We start from the raw sequence: 23,316 nt of genomic DNA on the forward strand, positions 1-23,316 counted from the left end.
CGGCGCCACGAGCACCGGCTCGCTGCACAGGGCGGTCTTCAACGTGCGGAAGGCTTCGTCCGCCTCGTCCGTCCACTGGACGTGGTGGGGAAGGTTCTTCTTGGTCAAGTCGTGGAGGGGGGCCGCGATCGTGGCGAAGTTCTGGACGAACTTCTGGTAATAGGCGATCAGGCCGAGGAAGGACTTGACCTGCTTCTTGGTCACCGGGCGTGGCCAGGTCTGGATCTTCTCCACCTTCCTCGTCTGTGGTCGGATGCACCCTCGGCCGATGGTGTAGCCGAGGTAGTCCGTCTCGGTCCAACCAATGCGGCACTTCTTTGCGTTGGCGGTCAGGCCGGCCGCCCGTAGGGTGGCTAGGACTGTGTCGACCCGCTCCAGGTGCTGTCCCCAGGTGGCGCTGTGGATGATTACATCGTCCAGGTAGGCCGCCGCGAAGGCCTGGTGGGGTCGCAGTATCCGGTCCATCAGCCGTTGGAACGTGGCGGGGGCCCCGTGTACTCCGAAGGGCATCACTCGGTACTGGAAGAGTCCATCGGGAGTGATGAAGGCCGTCTTCTGCTTGGCTCTCTCCGTGAGGGGAACCTGCCAGTACCCTTTCGTCAGGTCGAGGGTACTGATGAACCGGGCGGGCCCCAGCCGGTCAATCAGCTCATCGACGCGGGCCATGGGATACGCGTCGAACACGGAGATCTCATTTAACTTCCGGAAATCATTGCAGAAGCGGAGTGTGCCGTCGGGTTTGGGGACAATCACGATCGGGCTCGACCAGGCACTGTGGGACTCCTCGATGACCCCCAGCTCGAGCATCTTCTGGACCTCTTCTCTGATTGCCTTCCTTCGTGCCTCCGGGATCCGGTACGGCCGTAGTCTCACTACCTGGCCGTTAGGGGTGTCGATGTCATGCTTTAGCACGGAGGTGTGGCCCGGTAACTCTGAGAATACGTCGCGGTTCCGATCGAGTAGCTCCCGCAAGTCCTGTGTCTGCTGGGGCGTCAGATCCTCACCAAGGGCCACGGCCGGGGCCTGCGGGGAGACAAAGGTTACTAAAGCGGGTAGGGGCACTTCCTCCGGCGTATGCCACCGTTTCAGTATGTTCACGTGGTAGATCTGGTGTCCGCGTCTTCTACCTGGCTGACTCACCCGGTAGTTCACGTCTCCTTTCCTCTCTACGACTTCATATGGGCCCTTCCATCGGGCCAGGAACTTACATTCGCTGGTGGGGACCAACACCAGCACTTTATCGCCGGGGGCGAACTCTCGGATCTTGGCACCCTTATTGTAGGTGCGCGCCTGGGCCGTCTGGGCTGCGGCCATGTGCTCTCTTACGATGGGCCAGATGCGTTTGGCGCGCTCCTGGAGCGCGTCGACGTGTTCGATGACGCTGCGGAGGGGGGACGGCTGGCTCTCCCAGGCTTCTTTAGCCAGGTCGAGGAGGCCACGCGGTTTCCTCCCGTACAGGAGCTCAAAGGGCGAAAACCCGGTTGACGCTTGGGGTACTTCGCGAATGGCGAAGAGTACAAACGGGATGAGGCGGTCCCAGTCTTTGGCGTCCTCTTCCGTGACGCGTTTTAACATTTTCTTTAGCGTTTGGTTGAACCGTTCGACCAAACCATCCGTCTCAGGGTGGTAGGCGGAGGTCCGTATACGCTTGACCTTCAGCCATTTATACAGGGATGCTAGGACTCTGGACATGAAGCACGTGCCCTGGTCGGTCAGGATTTCGTCCGCTATGCCGACGTGGCTGAATAGCATCAGCAGCTCGTGGGCGATGGCCCGGGCGTTGGCGGTGCGGAGGGGGATGGCCTCCGGATAGCGCGTCGCATAATCCATGATGACTAGGATGTACCGGTGGCCCCGGGCGGACTTAGGGAGGGGTCCGACAATATCCATGGCGATACGGGAGAACGGTACATCGATAATTGGCATTGGAATTAGGGGGCTATGGGGCACGCCGCGGGGGGCGGTTAGCTGACACTCGGCACAGGAGCGGCAAAACTCCTCAATGGCCTTCTTAACGCCTGGCCAATAGAAGCGGGCGGCGACCCGGTCGTAAGTCTTTTGTACGGCCAGGTGGGCCCCTAACTGGTGGGAGTGGGCGAGATACATTACTCGGGACACATACGGTTTGGGGACGAGTAATTGTTCGACGACCTCCCCAGCGGGGTCCTTGCAAGCGCGGTACAGCAAGTCGTGTTGGACGAAGAAGTGTGGGAAAGGTTTCTCACTCACCCCCGGGTTCAGCTTCCCGTCGACGGCCACGACGTTCCGCCTGGCGCCAGCCAGGTTGGGGTCGGCCCACTGAGCGGTGGCGAACGATCCTTGCCGCCGGGGGGGCGGCGCGTCTATTCTGGGGAACTCTAGGAAGGGGTCTTCACCGAGGGCCGGCGTGTCGTCGGCGTCGGAGGCCTCCGCTTCTTCCGGCCCGGGTTCTGGCTGGGGACTTCCTCGGCCGCTGCTGGTGGACGAGGTCCCGTCTTCGCGGAGGGCGGGGCAGGCGACGAGGGGTACGCTACTTCGGCGGCGTCGGCGGCGCCGCGTCCTGGGGGGCCCTCGTCGTCCCGGGTTCCAGTATTTCTCGAACAGCGGACAGTCCGTTCCGATCAAGAGGGGGACGGGGAGTTCGGGGACCACTCCGGCGGTGACCAACGCGGAGCCACGGGGGGTCTGTACGGTCACGTGGGCGACGGGGTACCGCCGGACATCTCCGTGGACACACGTGACCGGGATGGTGGGTCCATTGGTGGCGGAGGCGAGGTCACCCCGGACCAGCGTCACCACGCTGCCTGAGTCCAGCAAGGCATGGGTGTCGGTCCCATCAACCCGGGCGGGGAGGGTGGTCTGTCGTCGGCTCTCACTTCCGGTGTGGAGGCAGGGGCGGGGCCCTCTCATGCTGTCCGCGGAGGGCATGGAGACATCGGGGCCGGGGGGCCGCTCTGGGCAGGCCCAGGACAGGTGGTCCTCCCGATTACAGACGTAGCACCTGCGGATCCGCGGGCTGCGGTCGGGGGGGCCGGAGGCACGGGGCCGGACCGGGGCCGGCGGGGTCGGCGGGGCTGGTCGGCGTCGGTCTCGGCGGTCGTCTGTCTTGGGGACGGCGTCGCTCTTGGTCTGGCGGAGCATATCCGAGCAGACGTGGTGGTTCTCCAGGAGGGCGATCAGGGCGTCCACGGATGTGGGGCTGACTCGGGCAACATATTTCTTGGCGTCGGATGGCAGGGCACGGACACACCGGTCTATGACTAATCTCTCAATCCACGGGGTCTCTCCGCCCGTGGTCAGCCAGCTCTGCGTCAGGCGGTAGAGGTCGGCGACCTGAGCGCGAGGGGGCTGGGCCTGCTGATAGGCCCACATGTGGTACCGCTGGGCCCGGGCGGGCAGGCTGTAGCCGAGGGTGGACAAGATGGCGGCCTTCAGCGTCTCGTAGTCTCGAGCGTCTCTGGCGGGAAGGTCCCGACATGCGCGTTGAGCCTCTCCCGAGAGGTAGGGCGCCAGTATGCCGGCCCAGTCGGCGGCGGGCCACTGCTCGCGGTCGGCGGTGCGTTCGAAGAGTTCGAGGTACGCCTCGATGTCATCCTCGGGGGTCTGCTTGGAGAGGACGGCGTTGGGGGTCCTGGGGACATCCCCGTGTCGGTCTAGCCTGCGGACAACTTCACGCACAGCGTTCTGTAGTTCAGTCTGACTTCGGAGAAGGGCGGCCAATTCGGGGCTGGCCATGTTTAGGCGGTGGTTGAGATCAGATGAATACCCACATTCTCCACCATATGTGGGAGGTCGGGTGGGAAATACAACTCAGAGTGCAGTTTCAGGGGTTAGACACACGATGGCGCCCCTTGCTTTATTTCTCCAACAGGTTCAAACAAAGTCAGTTTTCACAAACAGAACTCAGACAGTAGTATTCTTTGCAGGAGGTCCCGGTTCCGAGGCGGGAGTCGTCACTGCAGAGGATGAGAGGGGATGTTAGCATACGGTCAGAGCACAAGGTAAGTACAAAGTTGGGGCCTGAGACACCCGGTCTAGGCAGTCTACCAACTGGACCTTTGTATAACTCTTTCTCTTCTTCTTTTCCAGGTTCCAGAGGAGGCCAGGAGGCTCCCCCGGAGGTAGGTAAGGGGGTGCGTATCTTTCTCTATCCACAAGGCACAGAAGAGTACTTTAGAGTAGAAGTACTCGGATACGGGGTGGTGAGTAATTAGAGTAAAAGTACTTGGTATGGTACCGGGCGGGGATGGTACGGGGGGCCCCTTAGGCTCGGCCAACAGGAAGATACACAAGCATTTATATTCTTATTTCTCTCTATCTACTGGGTGGCCGTGTCGGTACGACAACGGCAGTCAGGGGGTTAACACAAAGTAAGCGCTCTAGTTTCTAACGGTCTTCTTTCACCGGGCCTGGCGGCGCAAGCCAACTTAAAGTCTCTTCAAGGGTGAAATAAACATAACACGGGCCTGTCTTCTTTCACAGGGTGTACGTGACACTTTATCTAGAGCCTGCTAGCTTCCATTAGTCTCTACGGGGTTATCTTCATTCAACAATCTTCAGTGTACAACACCACGGTGACACTCTTCATTCACAGTCTTCATTTAGCATCGACAGGGTGACTTCCTTCATTCACAATCTTCGTTATTATCCTTAGCTGCTCATTTGCCACTATGAGTGCCTCTTCTTAATAACACGGGTGATAGATAGTGAACGGTTTGTCTTACTGCGACCTTATGGAGCTGTGGGGCTGCCGTTTCCATACGGGGGTCCCGTCTTCCGCACTTGTCCCCGATACGAGCCAGGTGGGTCTCCAGTATGCATGCGGCTCTCCGTGTATACTTGTCTATGGGGGGCACACGCTCCTGCGTGTGCTTCCAGCCCCACTCCTACAAGCCTGGTGATGTGAGAATATAAGAGAGCAATTGAGTGGTGATACAAACGATCAAACAATAAACATAGTCCATACGTGAGAGTCCATAAGTGAGAGGAGTGTGGACTTACCATCCAACGCCGAGTGGACGGCATATGCTGCGCGAGCGTCTGTGTGTAGCAGGGATCTGATACTGCTAGGTGCGCAGGCTGTTTATAAAGGGCGCGGCTGACAGGCTGCGGCTGTCCTTAATTGCTAACCAGGGCGGCGGCCGGAATGAGGCGCAGCTGATTTAGAATTGCTCTGGGATAATACACTGAGTCTATGACACGGCCGTGGGCGTGCCTGGTTGTCATGGTAACTCGCCCCTCCCCCTGAGGTGAGACCTGACAGACTCCACAATATCTTTTGTAAAATTAGGTATAGGTTAATTTGGATTGTTAAGCCTACAAGTTTTTATTTTAGTCAAAAACAATATAGCCTGCATGGATAATTGGATTCTGGGACAAAACAGTTGCTTACTGTAGATGTAAATGAGGGAGTGATTGAGTGCATTTGACGCCTGTGTGGAGTGCAAACTAAGGGGGGGGGTCAATCTCTTCCCTCAGTCAGTGACTTGACTTGCTAGGCTAAAAATAAAATAGAGGCAGTTCTATGTTTCTTTTATTTTAAGTTGCAGATTGTCACTGTCAGTGGTTTTCTAATTTCTTTATTTTACACTTTTCTGTGTGAATGGGTACGAGAAAGTATTGCATGTTGTGTTGTGTGTTGTGAGTGTTGTGAGTGTTGACTATCTACTCATTCTGTGGGGACAGTATGCAGATGAGTATGCAAATGTCTGTGTGAGATGAGAGGAGACATGCAGGAGTGACAGTTAGTGAGATTATCTACAATTTAGTAGCTATGGCCACAAAGCATACTCCAGTGCAAATTGTGCACAAGAAATACCCATCTAAGAATATTTCCAGCATTTCGGGAAAATGGCATAAGCGTTGGCCTTGGATTGACAGGCCATGGCCAAAACAAGGCTCTTTCAAGGTAGAAGACCTTGCATCTATAAAGGCACAGGTGTGGGCACATAAAGCAGATCAGATGACGAAAGAGAGAGAGAGGCAAAGGGAAGAAGAATTATTAGTTTTAGACTTGTTTTGTGAAGAGGGTAGGAAAAGAAGGTTGAAAGAAAAAGTGAGAATAGGTCCACAGATTGTCGCAGCATATAATGCTAGCCGGAGGCCTGTCAGCGAGGAGATGAGCAGGAAATTGCCAGACTCCGCCTCATCGTCTGTGTCAGTACTACCTGAGGAGAAGATGTCCGCTGATTGCAGCACAGACAACCAGTGCGTTGACATTGTGGGTCACAGCGAAAACTCAGCACAAAATGAGGTGGACTTTCTGGAGAACAGCGACATGCCAGACGAGAGCGACACTCAAAACTCTGTTAAGAGGGAGCTGGAACAGGTACGTTGCCTGAAAGAGGACTTGACCAGTAAATTAAGGACACAGAGACAATCTATGCGTGCTATAGAAACACAATTGAGTGAAATTCTGATGAAGGAGGCACATCTGATCCTCGACTTGGGTGACCTGCAGGACGAGGCAGAGGCGGCGCACAGCCACAGTTTACATGGAGGTGAAGGCATCTACAGAAGGGCAGCCCGCCCCAACGCAGACATGAACATTGATTCTGACACTGGGGATGACAGGTCTACGCAAGCCCGCATGAAGAGAGACTTCCAGCATAAGGACACTGCACAGAACTCTGTGAAAAGTATTGCTACAATTGCTAGGGAAGAAGTTGACTTGAAGTTATGTGAAATTGATCGAGAACTGGACACTCTGAAAAACACGCAGAGTGGAAGTAAGAGGAAGAGGAAGGAGGATTTGGAACAGGACAGCAATGATTGTGAGAGGCCTTCCCACACACGTGTGAAAGACTCCAGGGGGGCTTTGAACAGGCACCCTGCATGCAGACCACAGAAGAGGACTGAGACACCCACACTTGACAGTGAGACAGTTGTCACTCAGCTGCCAGTGCTGAGAGGGAAATATACGCCATGGTACCATTCCGACTTGTCATACGTTTCGAAACAACTGCCACCCCTTGAGGCGGGAGCATATAATTGGATTTCGACGTTTCATGCATTGATGAAGGACCCACAGCTGGGAATCGAGGATAGTCAGTTGGCTATCGGTGACATGAAAGCTTTGATTATCCAGCTGGAGAATGAGTATGTTCTTAATGATCTCTTGACCAGAGCAGATCTCAGAGAATATATCGACAATGCAGAGAATGACAGCGATCCGTTTGTGCCACACAGAAGTGCATTCTGGCGTGCTCTGAGAGAAGTTTATCAGCTCAAGGTTTACCCGGATAGCGTCAACATTGACCCGCTGAAAGCCACAGAACAGCCGAAAGCTTATGTGGACAGATTCTACCAGCAGTGGGTGGACTTGACAGGATCCAGCAAATCGCAATTTGCAAATCGCAATGGGATGGAGGGTAGTGTTGTGCGGAAGAAACTGGAAAAAGGTTTATCCCCAGATATGCAAGCTGAACTGGCAAAGATTGCGGACCTTGGTAGTATGCCTTTGGTAACCTACACAGACCATATTGCTCACTGCGTCAACCTGGTCCGGAACAAACAGGAGGTACAAAGACTCAAAGATGTCGACCTTAAACGTCAGCTACGAGCAGAACAGCTGACAAAGATTCGAGAGGAGAAACTGATTTTGCAGCCACCGCAGGACAGCGCAGACCATCATCAACAATTGCTGTCATGGAGAATGAGGGAACCACAGAGTCAACAACCAGCGTCATCCTATCAATGGGCAACAAAGCCCTATGCACAACGCGGGCGGATGAAAGGAATCTGCCATAACTGTGGGACACATGGTCATTTTGCTGGACAATGTGACCAGAAGCCGCAACGAGAGACTCTGCGAAACTGCACACTGAGACAACCCTCTAGGTGCCATTGAAAGCACGGCTGTTGATCTGTCACCTATCTTTGAGGTTCAGTTTAGGGATTATGTCATAAACGGTTTGATTTGCTTTATAAGTTCTATTCATTGTCATAACAAAACAGATAGGTTAATAGTGATCAGATGAATAGGTTAGAACTTCCTTAAATATTACAGTGAAATCCAATCCAAGAATGGGAATTATATTCTAATTAGTAATGCAAATATTGTTTTAGCTCTTGGGTTTGTGTGTGCCTTTCCAAGTCGTGGGTTAGATGAGGGGTTTCTGCGCAGGACCACTCATCTGTCCATCATTATGTGGAAGTGACTCACAAAACTAAGGGAAGGGGGGGTCAGAGGTACAGGGGGTGTTTGTGTGTCTGCGAGTGAGTGCATACTGAAGTCCTGGCCAGGCCTGTCTGTATGAGAAAGAATGTTGGGGAACGTTTATATATTTGGTTTAATTTTAATCATTCTGTTTAATTCTATTTACAGTTTTCTTTTGATTTTGTTCATTTTGTTTTGAGTTTTTGTGTTAATTCACTGTTTCAGTTTTCGAATAGTGCCCAGGGGGGAGGAGGGTCACAATCTTACAAAGGGATTCGGTTTCAGGGTTAGGAGAGACATTTTGGGGAATTTGAAGATTTGGGGATTGTGGGGAAGAAAAGCATTTTTGAGCCAAATTATGATTCATATTTTAGACTAATAGTCGTGAGGACTATTAGTAGGGGGGATGTGTCGTGTAATTTGAATCATATAGCATAATTCATATCTACTTGTTTAGTCATAATGGTACATTTCTGCATGGCCATTTGTCTCACCGAAGTGAGTCATCACCCACCCCACAGTGTCTTAAACCATTTGCATATCAATTGTCCACAGGCAGGAAGCCTCGTGGCTTCACTCTTTGACTAGATAATTCTTGAGTGATCTTGTATCTGATATCACCTTTAGGGTCTAGACCACCTGTGGATTTGGGCCTTCCTGTTTCATTGTTAAATGACAGAGCCAACAGACTACAGTTGGTCTCTTTACATTTTATAACACACACACACACACACACACACACACACACAGGGAAAAAAGGTGACACCAGACTGCATGAGGGGGATGGATAAAAGGGGTGGATGGAGAAGGACTTGGGGTGGTTGTGCTCTGAGGCTGGGGAGTTGGGAAAAATGGAGGAGCACGGGACGGTCACCCTGGCCTGTGCTGCTATCAAAGGGAAGAGATGACTTTGCTATGCTTGTAACCTGTAACGATGGGAGATGCCTTGATTGAATAAAGACGGACTTGGCCTGGGAAATCGGAACTCGTGTGTTGTGTTCATTCTGCATTAGGAAAATAAGGTACAGTTCCACAGGACAGTATACGACAAACATAACACTGTGAAAGGGTTTCCTGTCTGTGTTGTATCAGGGCTATGTAACCTCACTGATGTGAGGACAACCACAGCAGAGAAACATCTTGTGACACTACTTGAAGCGATTATAATCTTGTATCTTGAGTCCTCTCTTTATATTAATTAGCTATAGAATGAAGCTAAACTAGGACAAAGTGCTCACAAAGCGATCGTGATTCTGTTTCCGGACCATTTTGAAAAGCCTACCTGACCAGGCTTGGCGTCTTCACAGATGGAAGCTTCATATGGCGTTGCCAGTTCTGGAGGATTGTCATTCACATCCAGTATACGGATACTGACCACTGAGTGGGACATCATGGTCTGGTTATCTAGAGAAGACAATGAGACATCATGGTCTGGTTATCTAGAGAAGACAATGGGACATCATGGTCTGGTTATCTACAGAAGACAATGAGACATTGGGGTCTGTTATCTAGAGAAGACAATGAGACATCATGGTCTGTTATCTAGAGAAGACAATGAGACATCATGGTCTGGTTATCTACAGAAGACAATTTTGAGGTTTTTGCATGAGGTTTTACTTGATTAATTCCAATTTCCAATACTTACTTCTACTTCACTACATCTCGGAACAAAATATTGTACTTTTACTCCATTAGATTTATTTGAAAAGATGAGTTACTAGTTACTTTGTAGATGTTGATTATTATTACAACACAAGAAGATGAAGAAAGAAAATTAACCCCATTGTGTTCATTTTCTTGTGAACCTTTCTTTAGTTTATGGACTTTCATGCTATCCTCTCGCATCCATCTTCAGTCCTATAGTAAGCCTAGAATTTAGAGTGCAAACTTCTCTATATTTTGACCAGTGAGTCAGACATCATTTCCATCATGAGGCAGCCAGTTGAGGTTTGGCATTGGTGCTGAGGGATAAGAGGTTTTAAATCTCAAGACTCCCTAAGTTCTATCCATGACCTCAATCACTTTCTAGACAAACCTTAAAGCTGCAATCTGTGAGATTCACCTCCTACCCATGCAGGATATACAAACCTGGATCCCCAACGCCAGCACCACATATTCTACTTTGTTCTACAAAACCGTTTCTTTGATAGAACAGAGCTGGCGATGTGGAGCTCTCCAGTGCACCGGCATAGACCCATATTGTAAACAACTAGAAATGTGGCTTTTCAAAATAAGAGCTTGACTGGGAAAAATGCTGGTGTTCTGGCCTCAGTGTTTTAGCACCCTTTATGGGCAGGCCAATATATTTTGTTTCTTGTTTTCTGCACAGAGTTCCTCCTGTTAATTAATCCAGGTGCTGCCTATTGAGTGAGCAATCAAGGCATAATCTGCTGCAGTGCAGGGAGTTTAGGCTCACTCAGTGTGAATTCAGCTCAGTATGAGAAGCCAGCTTCATTTGACAGTTAGGTTTTTTGTTTGTGCTTAAAGAGCCAAAGATTGTAAGTACTTTTCCGAATACATTTGTAAATGTTAAGTTTCATTGAAAGAGCTGTGTATTTGGAGTTCTGTGATTATGTGAATTGTGTAATTTTATGGGACATTTACAAATGCTCTTTTTTCTGTCTTTTGTCACAGTTTTACAAAAAGATCTTCTATATAAAAGATTGGTCAAACAAGATCCACTCCTCTCTGACTGACTTTTTATGGAAATATGTTTAGCTCGCTGCATAGCCACACAATGTGTGGTGAGGGCAGAAGAGCTGGCGTGAATTAGATCCTATTTTTTCAATAAATGCTAAGTGTTAACACACGCGACACCCTCAAAGGCTACAATCTTAAACATAGGAGGCAAGAATATTGCCTAATTGGCACAATTAAAACCCACTTCAAATTTACTACTCCTTGAATCTTAACTCCCATTGTTAATCGCATGTTTAAGAGAGAGGGGGAGAAAGCGGGCAAGGGAGGAGAGATTTAAACAGAGGACCCATTCTCCTCTAAATATGTTATCTACTTTCTTTATGTGCGATCACCCCCTAATTGCAATAGCCACAGGGTGTAGATATGCTGGCTAATTACAGCATAGTTTATGTGTCTAGTACAACCAGCAGCTGTTACCATGCGGTTAATGTACTTAATGCACTTTGAGTAGCACTTTCAAACCGAGAGGATGACGCCTGGGTAATACTTAACTGCACACAGTTGAGCGTGGGTGGTGTGCACAAAGAAAAAACCGATCTACAAGCTCACAACAACACGTGCACATCTCTGGCGCACAACTAAGTATAAGTTATGGATCACAGAAACAGGGAAACTGGCACATACTGTAATATACACAGTGGTGGAAAAAGTACTCAAATGTTTTACTTAAGTAAAAGTATCAATACTGCAATATAGAAATATTGTACTTAGTTACTTTACACCACTGAATACACTGACTGAACACATACGGACAGCAAGCAAGTACAGGCAAGACCAACGGATACACAGCAAACAGTCAGCCCGGCTGGTGCTATAGAAATAGACAGACAGGCAGACAGACTAGAGGTGGTCAGTATACTATAGAAATAGCCGACTAGCCGAGCACAGAGAAAAAGTGAGATTTTTACGCGGTTATTACAAATTACCAACATATTGTACAAATACAATGACTACCACACACACACGCACACACACACACAGGGCAGATCGAGCAATGAAGTGATAGTCTTTCCCTATCTAACTGTACAGAGCAGCCCAGCAGCAGCTAATGGGAATCCTGGTCTCAGCTAATAGCATAATCCTCACATCAATGCAGGGTTTTAATAGACTGTTTGGTTTTGTTTTTTTTCCTCCCTGAGCAGCAGGAATATAAATCCTGCTCCTCCAGTGCCAGATATCTCTTTTCTTCTTCTTCTAATTTACTCCTCATGTGTCCCCGCCGGGACAGAACGAACGTTGTTAGTCATCAGATGTAATCGGTGTTGCACATGTTGTTTTAGTATTATTACTGCAGTGTAAACATACGGTTTGTCTGTTACAACTTACAACTAAATGGTCAGAATTCCGTGCATGCACGCACGCACGCACCCAGACAATACACCACCACTCCTGTCCTCACACACTATAGGACAATAAACTATATATCCTTGGAGACAATGCTCTCTGCTCCAAGAAGCACTTTCTAACTCTGTATTCGTTCGGATAAACAAATAAACAATTTAAACAGATTACTGTCGTGCTCGATGTCTGTTCGACGCTCGCCAGCTGCAGGGGACCTTTCATATAAATTGTACAGTGGATCTCTGCAGCAGTGAATTATACTTGATTTAACTGTGTTAAATCAATCGCGTTCCTAGGTTTGTGTGTGCTATGCACACAGCAGGCGTGCAGAGCGAGCAAGTGGTTTCAGCCTGTTTGCCTTTAGGAAACGGTTTGTTTTAAAATGTCACTTTGGTCAGGAGGGAAATGAGGGTATGAATGTGCTCTATCTGCCTGCTGCTGGTCTTTGTGTAGAGCCCAGACAGCCCAGTCATGCACAGACATTTTTCATAAGTGTGCCAAATCCAGTACAGCACATCTAATTTTACTCCCTGAACACTCTGCTGGAATGTCTTAAGGACATAAAAGCATGGATGGCCCTGAACTTTCTTAACTTCAATGAAAGTAAAACAGAGGTCATGGTGTTCAGACCCAGCACTGCCTGTGACACCTCCTCTCTGGATTTGGGCCCCCGGCCCCCCTGCAACCGTTTTTAAAACCGGTGGTCACAAACTTTGCTGTCAAATTGGACAGTGATTTTAAGTTGGACAAACAGATCATTTCTGTGGTAAAATCCAGTTTTTTATCAGTTGAGGCTTTTAGCGAAAGTCAAGTCTGCTGTAACTTTTAATGATTTTGAACGTCTCATACATGCTTTTATTTCAACCCGACTTTACTACTGTAATGCACTGTATGTTGATGTTACTCAAGCCTGTCTGTCACGACTACAGTTAGTCCAAAACGAGGCCGCTCGCCTCTTAACAGCGACACGGAAGTATGATCACATCTCCCCGATCCTTGCCTCCCTACACTGGCTTCCTGTGCGCTACAGGATCCAGTTTAAGATTTTAATGTTCGCGTTTAAGTCTGTAAATGGGTTGGCACCAGTCTATATTTCGGAACTTGTAACTCCCAAAGTATCGACAAGGGCCCTGAGGTCGACTGACCAGTCACTTCTCAAGATCCCTAAATGAAAGCTGAAATCCCGGGGGGATAGGTCATTCTCTGTTGTAGCACCCACACTGTGGAATGAACTTCCACCTCATGTCAGAGCTTCTCAATCCTTGTCTGTGTTTAAATCACGTCTGAAAGCTCACTTGTACTCCTTGGCATTTGAACATACTGATTAAGAGTTGCTGCTTCCACTGCATTGTGTCCTTATGTTGCCCTGTTTATGTACTGTTGTTGTTGTTGCTTTTTTAGTATTTCTTTGTGTACAGCACTTTGTTTCAACCTTGTTGTATAAACAACACTTTCCTAATAAATTGACAGCTGACATGCCTTTACCCATTTGTTACGGATGTCGGGGCGCGGGTCTGCTATATGTCTGTTTGTCTGTGCGCGCGCGCCCTGTTTGTCGTCCCTGCAGATCCGTCCGTGCGCAGCCATTGGTGGGGAGCGTTCCCTACGCTCCACCCTTGGCCGCCTACTCCCAATCCTGCGCGTCCAACCAGCGCTTCCACCCTGTCCCACCTGATGAAATAAAGTCCCACTGAAGACTGAGATCCGGGCCGCTGTCAGACTATCTTGTTTGTCGCTAGTGTAGGGAAGTGACAGCGCGCCCTCCGTGCAGGGAAGAGTGTCCCTATCTGTACCAGCAGTGTATATATATATGTATTGAAACCTCCGAAGGGAGAACTGTAACGTAAAGTGCTTTCACACAAACTGTGATCGAATCATGAGCAGGTAGTATTTCCCTATATTCGTATTCCACTGTATCACCTTTAGCTAGTTAAGCAGGCACCGTTCTCATGTACTTTTGTTTGATGGTAGGCATAAGAATAGAGTAGTCAGATAGCGTTTTCTTTTGTCACCAGTCAGATAGTCAGTATTGGGAGGGGGTTTAGGATAGGGTGCAGTGTTAGGGTATTTTTATTACTTTCTTTCCTTTATGGTCCTGCTCAGCCTGCTCACATTTATTCACGTGTGTTACACTATTTTTGTTTCAATCTGTATGCCATCTAAAGATATAAAACAACTTTTGGCATACCATCTTGCCTTTCTTTCCCCATAACCGTCCTAGACTCAATGAGTCGTAACACCATTTTAATTAAATTCACTGGAAACTTATGAATAATATTTTGTATTTACTAGTATTATACACTGTACAATATCATTATAGAAGCAAAGCTGTAGGAGTAACTAAACTTACATCTTTGTGGTTTAACAAAAAAAAGAGCTGTGGCACTATGTCTAGCTAGTAGACTACAGTGGTTCCCAAACTGTGGTGGTGTGGTGCACGCACATATTCATATTGTCATATTCAGGTTCATATATGTGGATATATAGGAAATATATGTCTCTATATAGCTCATGCAATTTTTATTTCCATGTGTGGGGGTGCGTCAGCTAGGTCGGGAGGTAACGGGGTGCACGGCCCAAAAAGTTTGAGAACCGCTGGACTACTAGCTAGATGATAATGCACTCTTTACAATTTAGGCATTTAGCAGACATGTGCTAATAAATGTGACTTGAATAAAATGGCAATTCAGTTAAAAGCTATTTCTATGATCAGTAAGTGTTTCCACAATGGGACCAAATGAGTGGTAAAGTCAATGAGTTGCTCTTCATATAGCTTTGAGTGCCAGGATCCTTAATGGACGCTGTGCAGTGGCACTCCATGTCTCTCATGAGAAGCAATACAGCCAAATGAATCCCAGTTAACACTCAAATGTATACGTAGGCTATATAGAATACTGTACTTAAAACACTTCAAAACTACACATGGAGGTTTGACCTCATCCTCCGCACCAGCCGAGAGCTGTTGACAACGAGCTCATGTCGATTGGCAGATTTCCAGTCTTTATTTGGCAGATTTGATTTGTCTTTATCGTCCCAGTGGGACAGTTTGATTTGCAAACTATTTAGTCCACAGGCTTTCAAAGAGGCGACTACAGCCCCCAGGGGGGCAGTCAAAGGGGTCAACTGTAAAGGAGAAGAAACATAAATAATACATCATTAAAAATATATATTTACAGATAATTTTATTTAAATGAATTATTAATCTAGCAAATAAAAACTCTACAAGTTGTCTTGTGAGGTCTTGATAGGCTATTGCTGATATATTCTTCTTTTCACAGGGGCCACGGGCTATTTGGGGACCTTTCCTCAGCTTTCAACTGCATGCAGCCTCATCCTCTGCACTAAGTTGAAAGATTTCCAGGTGGATCCCCACATAATCCTCTGGATAAAAGATCATAGAAGGAGCAGTCAGTTTCTTGAAGGTCAACAACTCTTTTCTTCTGTCATGATCACATCGAACGGTATGTGTGTCCCTTCCCCAGGGGATAGTGATTTCCCCCTATTTTTGCTATGATGCGCCATTCCGTCAAACTTATCTGCATTGCGCTACCAAACCCATCCAATTACTCATCAAGTCTGTAAATGCCGGCGTGACTTATTCAGTGTTTTGCATAATTAATTTGATATCTCATTCTGACTATTTCGCAGGATTTTGTTAAATTGAGCCATGCCTCATCATCTCCTGCTTTCCCTCCCTCCTCCCCTTTAGCATTCATAAAACGTTGATTAAAAAGAGAAAATTGTCTCCTTTTGCAACGTCTCTGCATGCAATTCATACAGAGGCAGAGCAGAGAGAGAAAGAAGGGACTCAAACTAGAGATGCCACAGCCTCACAGTGTCTGGTGTTACCGGTGTTACCAGGTAAAAGAGTAACGATTGAGCAGACTAACATCAGTCACTCTACCATTCAATGTAGTAGAAGACCTCCGCAGATATGTCGTCTCCGCCTACAGGAAATTTCGTTTGCTGCGACCATGAGACCCGTTTCTGAATTCGTCTATATGAAAGCATGTTAAAAAATAATGAGAAATGTCTGCACTTTGTTTCATGGTTCATGCAGGTTTTAATGAATGAAAAGTCATCATATTATTACTAACATCGATAAAGTATGAACTTTGACCTGCTTGTGGTGAGGACTCCGAGGACAACGGTGGTAAAGCAAACTAACACAAACTGTGTCAAGGAATGCAACAGACTTTCCAAATACTTTGGTATCTTTTTTGCCCTCAGGGTGACTATCTTTCTCCCACCTACCTGTCTGGATGTAAAAAGAAAAATATATATAATAAAAACATGTTGCAAGGTGATATACTTGCTATCGGTCCGGGAAGATTATATGTCACTCTCGCCTATGCAATAGGTTTATTTGGGGGAGTTAAGGCTGATTTGAATTTGGAGTACTGTGGCTCGTGACAGAGCAGTAAAGGAGACAACCATGCAGTACTGTGGCTCGTCACTGTGCAGTAAAGGAGACAACCATGCAGTACGCTAGCATGGTTTCTTCAAGGGATTCCGTCGTTCCGGGTTCTTGGAAACCTCCCAGCCACTGCATTTAGTTTTACTGAGGTGTCTTTAGTTTGTGTCATATGAAATTGGTGGGAGATTACCAACTTTACAAGCAATTAAAATCGCACGATTAAAACAATGTTGAAAGTTTAGATACTAGCCATTTAAACAGTGTTTTCTGTTTTGCATGAGCGCATACCGTATGCGAGGATTTGCGCTGCCTGTGCTGGAATCCCCGTTTCTCGAGTTACATCTCGTCGTTTTAAGGATAAACCCGACGTGTCGCTCGAATGCCAAATGTGCCGTGCCGGCATGCCAGCGCAAGTGGCACGCCGGGGGAGTCGAGGGGACCGCATCGAGCATAGGCTAACCCAGCCAGCCCACCAGTGCCAGTGGGGTGCCATGTACATGAGGCTGGTTTAGGCAGCATATTCATATAATTGACATTTGACAGCCCAGACACTGCAGTGACTCGCGAGGCAATCTAAATAGATTGTCATAAACGTGCATGGTCACGGTGTCATTGACGGACCACAGTGATAGAGACAGACAGACAGGACAGGAGGGAGGAGATGCACCTATTTGCAAAACAGCAGCGTGTGCGCGCGCCTATTTGTTATTTAATTCATGGTTCACAGGTTCAGGTTTTTGTTCACTATCTTGTTGTATATTAAATGAATAAAGACTTTTATAATTGAATATAGGCTAGTAGCCTGTATGTACTGTGTAGCCTACAACTATAACAACATACAGCAGGCTGTTTCTCAAGTGGAATCTTCCCAAGCCAATGGAAGATGGCCTCTGTTACACCGGTGCACAAGAAAGACTCCAAAGCTGACCCATCCAAATACCGCCCCATATCCCTGCTTTCAGTCATCAGCAAGGTTATGGAAGCAGTTGTGAACCAACAGCTACAGAGGTTTATTCTTAGGAACAACCTCATATCGCACAGACAGTTTGGATTCAGACCAGGACACAGTACTGCTGACCTCCTGAACATCTTATGCCAGACGTGGAACAACTACCTGGAAAGAGTGAAGAAGTCTGTGTCATAGCCCTGGACATACAGGGGGCATTCGATAAGGTGTGGCATCATGGTCTGGTGGCTAAACTCTCCTCGAGAGGAGTGTCAGGTAAGCTGCTCCAATGGCTCCAAAGCTACCTATCGAACAGATCCATCAGAGTTGTCCTGTCAGGCCAGGCCTCAAAACCTTGTTCCATCAATGCCTCAGTACCACAGGGTTAAATCCTTGGTCCCCTCCTATTCTTCATCTTCATCGATGACCTGGTTGAAGTGTGTGAGAATGGACTCTACATGTACGACGACGACTCAACTCTTTATGCACGCATAAGATCTCCAGCTCACAGGGCTGAAGTGGAGGCTAGCCTGAACCGAGATCTCCACCAAATATCCCCCTGGGGAGACCGATGGAAGACCACCTTCGAACCATCGAAGTGCAAGTTCATGACAATCTCAAGAAAGAGGATCCCATCACAGCTGGACCGGCTGACCTCCACAAATGAGCTTGACGTCCTGGGTGTCAAAATAGACCCCAAGCTGTCCTGGTCGAAACACCTGACCAAAATCTCCATCCAGGCCAGTCAGAAGTTGACAGCACTGAGGAGAGTGGCCAGTAAACTCACCACCGAGAGCCGAGCAACAGTCTACAAGCTACAGGTCCGCAGTGTCATGGAGTACGCCTCACTCACTTGGATGAGTGCCCCACCAACACATCTTGGTCTGCTGGACAATATTCAGAGGAAGGCCCTCAAAATAATTGGAGTTGACCAGGACACTTCCAGTACAACACTTTCATCGACAGCCTTAGCCACAGAAGGCACGGTGCCGCCGCTACAGTCCTGTACAAAAGGCCACACCCCCCACTGCCCTAGGGACCTCCAGGACATGCTCCCTCCACCTTACACCAGACGGCGTAACACCCGCCGATGCACAGCCACACCAGAACATGCCCCCAGGCTCCAAAACACGGACATTGGACAGAACTTTTCTCCACACTGCTGTCCAGGTGTGGAACAGCCTACCAGAGCATGTAGTGGACTCCATCACAGACAATGGCCTTCAAGCCTTTAAACGCAGAGCTCACAGATATCTCCTGACTGTTGAGCTGCAGTAAACCATTTGATTGGCCAATGGATATGTATCTTATCTTACTTGGCTATTGTTCACAACTGCATCGGAGAAAAAAAAGAAAAGGCGCGTAGCCTGGATCAAATGATTGACTGTGCAAATTAGCCTGGGGGGGGGGGGAGCGCATCCCCGGCAATTAGGTGTGAAGTGTGAACAGTTTGGGGGACCATTTAAAACAAAGGCGGCTTGCATGCTGTGGTTTACTAACCAGAAAGGCAAGCGAGGCGAGAGGAGAAACAGACAGGGTACAGCTTTATTTAATTCATGCAGGTGTTCGTTCTTTACATATTTAAGATACAACACACCAGTTGGGCTTGCAAGTTGCGTGTGCGTGTGTGCGTCTGTGTGTGTGAGAGGGGGGGTGAGGCGGGCAGCAAGGCAAGTGGGGGAAACTTTTTTTTTGCTTTTTCCATTGTGTAACTATGGTTACCATGCGTTGTTTGGTCGTATTGCAGTTGTGCATGTCGCAAAAACGAGGGCGAGGCTTGATTTCATAGGGCGTTCCAGATTGATTTCAGCCGTCACATTTATCACTGCTAAGAATGAAATTAAGGAAGGATCAGCTGTTTGCGATCACTTTATAAATGCTGTGGCGACGTGGGTGTACTACAAAACCTACACTCGAATTTGGGGCAGATTTTACACTCAATTGATACATGAGGGTAATATAGGATGGGATACAAAAAATACTAACAGATCTGTCTCGATCACATAGAATATAGAGATCATGTGTACCGACTTGCATGAAATCAAATAATGTGTTTTACCTAAGTCGGCCTCCTTGTGGAGGCGATTGTGAAAAATGCGGGGCAAAGGTTTGTCCTTGGCCTCTAGGCAGTAGTGTAGTGTGCATGTGCATGTGTGTGCATGTGCATGTGTTGGCTACTTTCCAACTCAGGGTGTCGTTAAAACTACATGACTCTGTGGCACAATCCCTAATTATTCACCTGCACCACAGGTGTTCAAAGGGCCAATTGGAAAGTAGCCAAGAGGTCAGGGTGTCACCCTGACCTCTTGGCTCTGCAGGCTTATAATGGCTGAGCTCTACCATGAATAAAATAAGAAAAATAAATAATAATAACAAAATCACTATGGAGAAAATTAAGCCTTCTGTCAAAAATATTCTTCTACTTTACTGCTTCACACCCCCTCTTTCTCCCACACAAGCCTTCCTTCACTCTTTTGTCTCTCTCTCTCTCTCTCTCTCTCTCTCTCTCCTCAATGAGCAAGTTTAGTAAGACTTGCCGATATGCAACGCAGGCCCATACAGGATTGTAATTATGATGGAATCAACCGATGACTTCGCTTGTCTGGAAGTTTCCTTCAAATGACAGTGCGTGAGGCTTTATCTGTCAAGTACAGGCTTGTGTTTATGCTCAATATTGGCAGCGTGCGCACGTCTGTGCGTGCGTGCATGCATGCATGTTTTGCGCCCTTGTGTTTGTGTCTCTGATGGCCAATTAACATTACAATGTGCATACAGTCATGACAAGCATTAAGAGGAATACAAAAGAACACAATTTGTCTTGAGAATTATGGCTCTAAATGTATGCTTCATAAAACTAATTTTAATTTCATTCGAAAATGTTTTGCTGAGGGGCTACTGTTGCATTTTATTGCTTGCATGAATTTATTGTATCTATGGCTACATGGGATGGTAAAAAGGAACCAAGAGACAGAGGAAGAAAGACATTTCATCGTGCACTCTCTCTCACCTGGTTCCAAAACTGTGGAATGCACTTCCCATTGCAGTCAGAACTGCAGCATCACTCCCAATCTTCCGCCGTAGTCTGAAAACCCACCTTTTCAGACTCCATCATGGCCCATAGCACTTACCCCACCCCCTTAGATAGCATTTCTGTAGACTTAGATAGCATTTGATACAGACTTATAGCATGTTATGTAGACAGCATAAGTGCATTGTATGTAGTCATAGCCCGTCATAGTACATATGTATAGCATAGTAGTATAGATGTATAGTTTATATGTATAATTTCATTATATAGATATTCCACTGTTACTTTCTTAGCTTACGCATGTTTCATGATAAATGTTTTTATGTGATATATTCCCATGCTTTTTTGTTCTTGCTTAATGTAAGTCGCTCTGGATTAAGAGCGTCTGCTAAATGCCTAAATTGTGTTGAGCAGGGGAACTATTACAATGCAGAATGCAATCTCTTTTGCCTTACATACAATACCCAAATCACTACATCCACTCCTTAGAGATTGCATAAAGGTATCTATTCTTACATTTGTGAAGTTGGTAACCAATGAAAAGCGTCAAAACCTGTCAACATAACTGGTGGACATATGCTGTTGCCCCAACAGGGCCAGAAACAAGGCCTTTTAACCACGCTACTTACACACACTACAACTCGCTTACAATTCGCAAACCTGGCAACACTGCTCTGTCTTCTCATAGGCCCACCAGGCCCGCCCCCACACTACTTTTCACAGTCTCACAATCGGCCATCTTGCTTTTTATTTAGATGGGCGAGTGGAAATTTAATGCAAATAAATTAATTATAGGTCCAGCAAGCAAATCATGATGGTCTGTTTGTGCTCAATAGGTCACAATAACATTCTGATTTTAGGTGTTGTGTTTTGTATGACATTTTGGCCAGTAGTTTTATATCTATCTCAGCTTTTGCCTGATAGCACACACGCTAACAGTGGTGACCACAACGTTAGCAGCATTTGATGACAGGTTGCCATAGCAACCTACAGTGTGCGCAGACCTAACGTGAGTTGTTTAACACAGAAACACACGATGTAACATTATAAACTCATGTAACTTTGTATGTCTAGATTGCCCGTTTTTTTATTTGACCAAGACAGACCATGCTAACGGTGTTAGCGCGTTAGCATCACACAGCTTACAGGCTCAGTGTTGCATGTAGAATACTTTCAAACATGACAATCCAAACGTTTTTAATTTGAGATGTTCTGGTGAGTTGGTGATCACAGAGGATTGTGTATTATATCAACCTGGGATTTTATAATAGGCTATAAATTGCATTTTAGATTTATTTTTGTCTCATGAAAAGCGTTAATGACCTGAAAATGAAAAACCATTTATTTTATTTCAATTGAAGTTTGCTTTGGACGAATGCAACTACAACATGCGCGCCGTTACTACATGTGGAGTCAACTCCCGCAATTTCCTTCTTCCCATAGTGCGTGGCAACGTAATCTGGAATGAATGTCCGCGAAGCGGGCATGAAATTGTAGTAGAATACATACAGCAATCCTTCCACGCACAATCGCACATGGATGCGCGTGCGAGCAGACACACTACAACATCTCTTTGCCAAAGATTTGCCAAACTACAAATCCCTGGGGATGCTACAGCTGGGTTCATGTGGTTATTAGACAATGATTACTGTAGGAAAGACTCAACGCCATGCCCCACACAGTAGACTACAGACAAACAATGTGCTCACAAAGCCAAAAACGTTGAGAACCCCTGGTCTACGTGGTCCATGTGTAGAACCGCCCCGGGGAAGCTGCCGGCTATTTTGGCAGCTCGAGTCAGAAAGTGTTTGGACGCTTGATTCGACAGGTGCAATGACTTGGCAGGCAGTGAGTCTGCATGCTTTAACTGCTTTAACAAAGCCAACTTTACTTTTTGAGAGAACAATTTAAAATGTAATACTGTATAATCCCCCTTAGAGCCATGTTTTTCCCATAAATTGTTCGTGGGCTTTTCGCACGATTTAAGCCAGGAGGCAGGAGCAAATTCGCCTGCCAGATTGACATTTAATAAATGTTGTTTTTCATTTTGTTTGCTATTAGATCACACCTGTGTGAAGTGAGTGGTGCAACTCTGTGTGGGGGTCCCCGGGGGGGCCCCCGGAAGTTCCAGATCCACAGGGCCACATCCAGGGTGTCACAGTCTGAGTGGGAGTGTGGGTGTGTCTGAACCACCTGCATTCTATCCCCTGCAATCATGCCCACAGTATTTAAGACTCAGTCTCTCTACAATCTCTGCCAGATTGTCTTGTGACCTTCCACGCACCCAAGCCATTTTCAAGCCTTGTTTTACTGACTTCTGTTTGCTTCTTCTAGACCACGATTTTTGCCAAGCCCTTGCCGGTACTTCTGCCCTCGCTGACTGCCTTTGGAGATTGACCTTGCTTTGAACTGTTTTGATTTTTGCCTGCCCCTTGCCTGTTTTGACGTTTTGGAATAAAGACCTGCTTTCTGTGACTTTTGTGTCTGCATCCTGAGTCCTTTCCACGTGTGCCTTGACATTACAATCTGGCCATGATGGACTCAGCAGACATGAATGCCATGCAGGTAGCAGTGCGTGAACACGGAGCCATGCTACATGACCAGCAGAAGGGTATACAGCAAGTGGGCCACAACCTGAATACTTTGGCTGATTCTGTCCAGGCCCTCTCCACTCAAATGCAACAGCTGTGTCTGCAAACTTCCTCGACCCCTGATGGGTCTGCCTCCGCCCCGTCTAATCGGCCTGA

General features: G+C 47.4%; 1 pseudogene across 1 annotated transcript in view; it reads right to left on the minus strand.

The window, feature by feature from the left end:
- Positions 1–23,316, minus strand: part of LOC308334472 (cadherin-22-like) — a 129,434-nt pseudogene that overhangs the window by 35,927 nt on the left and 70,191 nt on the right. The window contains exon 7 of the transcript in view: positions 9,420–9,541. The product of the transcript in view is annotated as a cadherin-22-like (transcript). The remainder of the gene's footprint in view (positions 1–9,419; positions 9,542–23,316) is intronic.

This window comes from Protomyctophum bolini, assembly GCF_963924005.1.
Source record: "Protomyctophum bolini genome assembly, chromosome: 2".
Lineage (NCBI taxonomy): Eukaryota > Metazoa > Chordata > Actinopteri > Myctophiformes > Myctophidae > Protomyctophum > Protomyctophum bolini.